Source organism: Cupressus sempervirens, chromosome 1, assembly GCF_028749045.1.
Source record: "Cupressus sempervirens isolate cs-2001-9-10 chromosome 1, ASM2874904v1, whole genome shotgun sequence".
Lineage (NCBI taxonomy): Eukaryota > Viridiplantae > Streptophyta > Pinopsida > Cupressales > Cupressaceae > Cupressus > Cupressus sempervirens.
The window spans coordinates 612,392,156-612,400,730 of NC_143118.1; positions in this window are offsets into that span (position 1 = coordinate 612,392,156).

Sequence of the window (8,575 nt, forward strand, 5' to 3'; positions counted from 1 at the left end):
GCGTCGCGTCACAAGTGAATGGGGAGATCTCTCTGTGAACGGCGGCATGGTGATTGCAAGAGAAAATTGACTTAGTCGGAGCATTGGCCTCGGGCCACTGTGATGGCCTGGCAATTTCTCTTTAATTGCAACCTATGTTTGCGCAGTAGCAGAGTTTGCAAGTAAGACGGTCCTTGTTCTTGAGAGTTCCAGGAGATGACCTCCGGAACTTTTGGATTGGGCCCCTTCAAGGTGAAATTCATCCAGTTGATCGGATGAGCTCGATGACCATTTCAGTCCCTTGGCTCCATGAATTCACATCTCCTAACCGACGACAATCTTTTGCTCCTTAGACGACCTCATAATAAATTGGGTCGTGGATGGCTGTTTGGTCAGGATTTTCAACGATTTGGATTTTTATGGCGGATGTCGGCGTGTTCGCTAATTTCTAATGCAGAGCGAGCCTCGCACTAATAGCTTATATAGGAGAGGTTGTTGCCGCGAACCTCTCCCGTGCCCCTCTCATTGATTCAACGGCGGTGTCGAGGCGGATGGAAATGTCGGATTTTGAAACGGTGGACGCCGACGTTGAATCAATTGGAGGGGCATGAAGCCCACCCTCGAGGTGCTATTCCTCGACTCTCCTTTAGATCATGTTTTCTTGTCACTCAGCTGGCGCAATTTCGGAAAGCAGTTGGGCTGCGCGTCACGAGTGACAAGGGAGCCTTTGTGATCGGAAGCTCCCCGTGGCCATTCGATGAGAAGAGCCATTGCTTGTGTGAGCAAGGACGAATGCAGCCTCGGATTCCAAACGAAATCAACGACATCGGATCTATATACAAGAGCGGAATGAAGCAGTAGCCCGTTTGCGATGCGCGGCTCCCCAAAGTTGCTATTCTTTCTCACTCCATCGGGGCACAAATTCGGGAGTTGTTCGACAGCGGTCGTCGTTCCAATGGGTGTCATTGCGGCGAAATTTGTTCACAGCTAAGATTGGTTTTTGTGAGAGATGGGTATGAAAGCACATCCCGATTGCTACGCGGGAGCTCCCTAAGGTCGCCTCTGTGCCAACTCGATCGGCACAACATTGGGAATGGTTCGACAGCGGTTGTCGTTCCAATGTGTCATCGGGGGATGTCTTGGAAAGTGGTCTTTCTTTCACTGAATGGGGGATGTCTTGGAAAGTGGTCTTTCTTTCAAGGGCGAGCTCGCGTCTAGCACTTGGACTGTGCGTCGCGTCACAAGTGAATGGGGAGATCTCTCTGTGAACGGCGGCATGGTGATTGCAAGAGAAAATTGACTTAGTCGGAGCCATTGGCCTCGGGCCATTGTGACGGCCTCGCAATTTCTCTTTAATTGCAACCTATGTTTGCGCAGTAGCAGAGTTTGCATGTAAGATGGGCCTTGTTCTCGAGAGTTCCAGGAGATGACCTCCGGAACTTTTGGATTGGGCCCCTTCAAGGTGAAATTCATCCAGCTCGATGACCATTTCAGTCCCTCGGCTCCATGAACTCACATCTCCCAACTGATGACAATCTTTTGCTCCTCTGCCGACCTCATAAAAAATTGGGTCGTGAATGGCTGTTTGGTAGGAATTTTAAAGGATTTGGATTTTCAAGGCGGATGTCGGTGTGTTCGCTAATTTCTAATGCAGAGCGAGCCTCGCACTAATAGCTTATATAGGAGAGGTGGTTGCCGCGAGCCTCTCCCATGCCCCTCTCATTGATTCAACGCCGGTGTCAAGGCGGATGGATATGTCGGATTTTGAAACGGTGGACGCCGACGTTGAATCAATTAGAGGGGCATGAAGCCCACCCTGGATGTGCTATTCCTCGACTCTCCTTTAAATCATGTTTTCTTCTCGCTCAGCTTGGCGCAATTTCGGAAAAAGGTTTTGGCAGCGGTTGCCATCCCTCACCGCGTCTACTCGGTGATTTTAAAACTCGATCTAAAACGGGAGCCCTCGCCTAGCACCTCCGTCCGGTGTTGCTCGGGTATTGCATAAAATTATGCCAACGGTGCGAATCCCCCAACGAATGCCTACGCTTGGACCCTCTCTTAGATCACCTTCTTCGATCACTCGACCGACGCAACTACGGAAGAGACTTGGCAGCGGTTGCCATTCTACAGCGCGTCTGTTCAGCGATTTCGAAGTTGATCTAATGGCGAGCCCTTGTCTCTAGCCATGAGGTGGGTGCTTGGCGCTCTAGCAAAATTTTTTGCGTGCCTATCGCAGCTACAACGGGAGAGGTGGTTGCCGCGAGCCTCTTCCGTGCCCCCCTCATTGATTCAACGCCGCTGTCAGGGCGGATGGATATGTCGGATTTTGAAACGGTGGACGCCGACGTTGAATCAATTAGAGGGGCATGAAGCCCACCCTCGAGGGTGCTATTCCTGGGCTCTCCTTTAGATCATGTTTTCTTGTCACTCAGCTGGCGCAATTTCGGAAAAAGGTTTGGCAGCGGTTGCCAGCCCTCACCGCTTCTACTTGGTGATTTTAAAACTCGATCTAAAACGGGAGCCCTCGTCTAGCACCTCCGTCCGGTGTTGCTCGGGTAATGCATAAATTTATGCCATCGGCGCGAATCCCCCAACGAATGCCTACGCGTGGACCCTCTCTTAGATCACCTTCTTCGATCACTCGACCGACGCAACTACGGAAGAGACTTGGCAGCGGTTGCCATTCTACAGCGCGTCTGTTCAGCGATTTCGAAGTTGATCTAATGGCGAGCCCTTGTCTCTAGGCATGAGGTGGGTGCTTGGCGCTCTAGCAAAATTTTTTTGCGTGCCTATCGCGGCTACAAGGGGAGAGGTGGTTTCCGCGAGCCTCTCCCGTGCCCCCCTCATTGATTCAACGCCGCTGTGAGGGCGGATGGATATGTCGGATTTTGAAACGGTGGACGGCGACGTTGAATCAATTAGAGGGGCATGAAGCCCACCCTCGAGGGTGCTATTCCTGGACTCTCCTTTAGATCATGTTTTCTTGTCACTCAGCTGGCGCAATTTCGGAAAAAGGTTTGGCAGCGGTTGCCAGCCCTCACCGCGTCTACTCGGTGATTTTAAAACTCGATCTAAAACGGGAGCCCTCGTCTAGCACCTCCGTCCGGTGTTGCTCGGGTATTGCATAAATTTATGCCATCGGCGCGAATCCCCCAACGAATGCCTACGCTTGGACCCTCTATTAGATCACCTTCTTCGATCACTCGACCGACGCAACTACGGAAGAGACTTGGCAGCGGTTGCCATTCTACAGCGCGTCTGTTCAGCGATTTCGAAGTTGATCTAATGGCGAGCCCTTGTCTCTAGCCATGAGGTGGGTGCTTGGCGCTCTAGCAAAATTTTTTGCGTGCCTATCGCGGCTACAACGGGAGAGGTGGTTGCCGCGAGCCTCTCCCGTGCCCCCCTCATTGATTCAACGCCGCTGTCAGGGCGGATGGATATGTCGGATTTTGAAACGGTGGACGGCGACGTTGAATCAATTAGAGGGGCATGAAGCCCACCCTCGAGGGTGCTATTCCTGGACTCTCCTTTAGATCATGTTTTCTTGTCACTCAGCTGGCGCAATTTCGGAAAAAGGTTTGGCAGCGGTTGCCAGCCCTCACCGCGTCTACTTGGTGATTTTAAAACTCGATCTAAAACGGGAGCCCTCGTCTAGCACCTCCGTCCGGTGTTGCTCGGGTATTGCATAATTTTTTGCTATCGGCGCGAAACCCCCAACGAATCCCTAGCCTTGGACTCTCTCTTAGGTCACCTTCTTCGATCACTCGACCGACGCAATTACGGAAGAGGCTTGGCAGCGGTTGCCATTCCACAGCGCGTCTGTTCAGCGATTTCGAAGTTGATCTACTAATGGCGAGCCCTTGTCTAGCCATGAGGTGGGTGCTTGGGGCTCTAGCAATTTTTTGTGTGCCTATCGCGGCTACAATGGGAGCTTTGGTACCAAAAGTTCTCGTCGACCCTCCCCAATAGAAATCAGTGCTGGTGTTCGCGAAAGACACGTTATTCGGATTTTTGGAATATTGGCACCAGCATCGTTTCTATTGGGAGGGCCGTGAAGCCATCCCGATTTTGCTATGCGAGGGCTCGCCCCCCAGAGTCGTTCTCTACGCAACAACTTCTTTGGCACAAAATTTTCAGAATGGTTCGGCAGCGGTTGTCGTTCCAATGGTGCCGTTGTGGTGGTTGCCTGGGCAGCGATCTGAAGGGCGACCCGTCGTCTAGCAGTTGGCCTGCGCATCACGAGTGACAAGGGAGCCTTTGTTATCGGAAGCTCCCCGTGGCCATTCGATTAGAAGAGCCATTGCTTGTTTGAGCAAGGACGAATGCAGCCTCGGATTCCAAACGAAATCAACGATTTCGGATCCTATATAAGAGCGGAATGAAGCAGCAGCACAGCCCGTTTGCTATGCGCGGCTCCCCAAAGTTGCTCTTCTTTCTCACTCCATTGCCACAATTTTGGGAGTTGTTCGACAGCGGTTGTCGTTCCAATGTGTCATTGCGGTGATCTGGAGAGCGATGCTAAGGGCGGGAGCTTGTGTCTAGAATTTGGGATGTTTGTGCGAGCGAGCAGGGGAGCTTCTCTTATCGGAACCTCTCCGTGGCCTTTGAATATATAGACCCAGTTCCGACGATATCGATGGATGCGAGCCCTTGGATTCCAAATTTGTCCACAGCTGACATTGGTTTTTGTGAGAGATGGGCACGAAAGCACATCCCGATTGCTACGCGGGAGCTCCCTAAGGTCGCCTCTGTGCCAACTCGATCGGCACAACATTGGGAATGGTTCGACAGCGGTTTACGTTCCAATGTGTCATCGGGGGATGTCTTGGAAAGTGGTCTTTCTTTCAAGGGCGAGCTCGCGTCTAGACCTTGGATTGTGCGTCGCGTCACAAGTGAATGGGGAGATCTCTCTGTGAACGGCGGCATGGTGATTGCAAGAGAAAATTGACTTTAGTCGGAGCCATTGGCCTCGGGCCATTGTGACGGCCTCGCAATTTCTCTTTAATTGCAACCTATGTTTGCGCAGTAGCAGAGTTTGCATGTAAGATGGGCCTTGTTGTCGAGAGTTCCAGGAGATGACCTCCGGAACTTTTGGATTGGGGGCCCCTTCAAGGTGAAATTCATCCAGTTGATCGGATGAGCTCGATGACCATTTCAGTCCCTCGGCTCCATGAACTCACATCTCCTAACCGATGACAATCTTTTGCTCCTCTGTCGACCCCATAAAAAATTGGGTCGTGAATGGCTGTTTGGTAGGAATTTTAAAGGATTTGGATTTTTAAGGCGAATGTCGGTGTGTTCGCTAATTTCTAATGCAGAGCGAGCCTCGCACTAATAGCTTATATAGGAGAGGTGGTTGCCGCGAGCCTCTCCCGTGCCCCTCTCATTGATTCAACGCCGGTGTCAAGGCGGATGGATATGTCGGATTTTGAAACGGTGGACGCCGACATTGAATCAATTAGAGGGGCATGGAGCCCACCCCGGATGTGCTATTCCTCGACTCTCCTTTAGATCATGTTTTCTTCTCACTCAGCTGGCGCAATTTCGGAAAAGGGTTTGGCAGCGGTTGCCATCCCTCACCGCGTCTACTCGGTGATTTTAAAACTCGATCTAAAACGGGAGCCCTCGTCTAGCACCTCCGTCCGGTGTTGCTCGGGTATTGCATAAATTTATGCCATCGGCGCGAATCCCCCAACGAAAGCCTACGCTTGGACCCTCTCTTAGATCACCTTCTTCGATCACTCGACCGACGCAACTACGGAAGAGACTTGGCAGCGGTTGCCATTCTACAGCGCGTCTGTTCAGCGATTTCGAAGTTGATCTCATGGAGAGCCCTTGTCTCTAGGCATGAGGTGGGTGCTTGGTGCTCTAGCAAAATTTTTTTGCGTGCCTATCGCGGCTACAAGGGGAGAGGTGGTTGCCGCGAGCCTCTCCCGTGCCCCCCTCACTGATTCAACGCCGCTGTCAGGGCGGATGGATATGTCGGATTTTGAAACGGTGGACGGCGACGTTGAATCAATTAGAGGGGCATGAAGCCCACCCTCGAGGGTGCTATTCCCGGACTCTCCTTTAGATCATGTTTTCTTGTCACTCAGCTGGCGCAATTTCGGAAAAAGGTTTGGCAGCGGTTGCCAGCCCTCACCGCGTCTACTCGGTGATTTTAAAACTCGATCTAAAACGGGAGCCCTCGTCTAGCACCTCCGTCCGGTGTTGCTCGGGTATTGCATAAATTTATGCCATCGGCGCGAATCCCCCAACGAATGCCTACGCTTGGACCCTCTCTTAGATCACCTTCTTCGATCACTCGACCGACGCAACTACGGAAGAGACTTGGCAGCGGTTGCCATTCTACAGCGCGTCTGTTCAGCGATTTCGAAGTTGATCTAATGGCGAGCCCTTGTCTCTAGGCATGAGGTGGGTGCTTGGCGCTCTAGCAAAATTTTTTGCGTGCCTATCGCGGCTACAACGGGAGAGGTGGTTGCCGCGAGCCTCTCCCGTGCCCCCCTCATTGATTCAACGCCGCTGTCAGGGCGGATGGATATGTCGGATTTTGAAACGGTGGACGGCGACGTTGAATCAATTGGAGGGGCATGAAGCCCACCCTCGAGGGTGCTATTCCTGGACTCTCCTTTAGATCATGTTTTCTTGTCACTCAGCTGGCGCAATTTCGGAAAAAGGTTTGGCAGCGGTTGCCAGCCCTCACCGCGTCTACTCGGTGATTTTAAAACTCGATCTAAAACGGGAGCCCTCGTCTAGCACCTCCGTCCGGTGTTGCTCGGGTATTGCATAAATTTATGCCATCGGCGCGAATCCCCCAACGAATGCCTACGCTTGGACCCTCTCTTAGATCACCTTCTTCGATCACTCGACCGACGCAACTACGGAAGAGACTTGGCAGCGGTTGCCATTCTACAGCGCGTCTGTTCAGCGATTTCGAAGTTGATCTAATGGCGAGCCCTTGTCTCTAGGCATGAGGTGGGTGCTTGGCGCTCTAGCAAAATTTTTTGCGTGCCTATCGCGGCTACAACGGGAGAGGTGGTTGCCGCGAGCCTCTCCCGTGCCCCCCTCATTGATTCAACGCCGCTGTCAGGGCGGATGGATATGTCGGATTTTGAAACGGTGGACGGCGACGTTGAATCAATTAGAGGGGCATGAAGCCCACCCTCGAGGGTGCTATTCCTGGACTCTCCTTTAGATCATGTTTTCTTGTCACTCAGCTGGCGCAATTTCGGAAAAAGGTTTGGCAGCGGTTGCCAGCCCTCACCGCGTCTACTTGGTGATTTTAAAACTCGATCTAAAACGGGAGCCCTCGTCTAGCACCTCCGTCCGGTGTTGCTCGGGTAATGCATAAATTTATGCCATCGACGCGAATCCCCCAACGAATGCCTACGCTTGGACCCTCTCTTAGATCACCTTCTTCGATCACTCGATCGACGCAACTACGGAAGAGACTTGGCAGCGGTTGCCATTCTACAGCGCGTCTGTTCAGCGATTTCGAAGTTTTGATCTAATGGCGAGCCCTTGTCTCTAGGCATGAGGTGGGTGCTTGGCGCTCGAGCAAAATTTTTTGCGTGCCTATCGCGGCTACGATGGGAGAGGTGGTTGCCGCGAGCCTCTCCCGTGCCCTCCTCATTGATTCAACGCCGCTGTCAGGGCGGATGGAAATGTCGGATTTTGAAACGGTGGACGGCGACGCTGAATCAATTAGAGGGGCATGAAGCCCACCCTCGAGGGTGCTATTCCTGGACTCTCCTTTAGATCATGTATTCTTGTCACTCAGCTGGCGCAATTTCGGAAAAAGGTTTGGCAGCGGTTGCCAGCCCCTCACCGCGTCTACTTGGTGATTTTAAAACTCGATCTAAAACGGGAGCCCTCATCTTGCACCTCCGTCCGGTGTTGCTCGGGTATTGCACAAATTTTTGCCATCGGCGCGAATCCCCCAACGAATGCCTACACGCTTGGACCCTCTCTTAGATCACCTTCTTCGATCACTCGACCGACGCAATTACGGAAGAGACTTGGCAGCGGTTGCCATTCTACACCACGTCCGTTATGCGATTTCGAAGTTGATCTAATGGCGAGCCCTTGTCTATAGCAATGAGGTGGGTACTTGGCGCTCTAGCAAAATTTTTTGCGAGCCTATCGCGGCTACAATGGGAGAGGTGGTTGCCGCGAGCCTCTCCCGTGCCCAGCTCATTGATTCAACGCCGCTGTCAGGGCGGATGGATATGTCGGATTTTGAAACGGTGGACGCCGACGTTGAATCAATTAGAAGGGCATGAAGCCCACCTTCGAGGGTGGTGCTATTCCTGGACTCTCCTTTACATCATGTTTTCTTGTCACTCAGCTGGCGCAATTTCGGAAAAAGGTTTGGCAGCGTTTGCCAGCCCTCACCGCGTCTTCTTGGTGATTTTAAAACTCGATCTAAAACGGGAGCCCTCGTCTAGCGGCTCTGTGCCAACTCGATCGGCACAACATTGGGAAATGGTTCGACAGCGGTTGTCGTTCCAATGTGTCATCGGGGGATGCCTTGGAAAGTGGCCTTTCAAGGGCGAGCTCGCGTCTAGCCCTTGGATTGTGCGTCGCGTCACAAGTG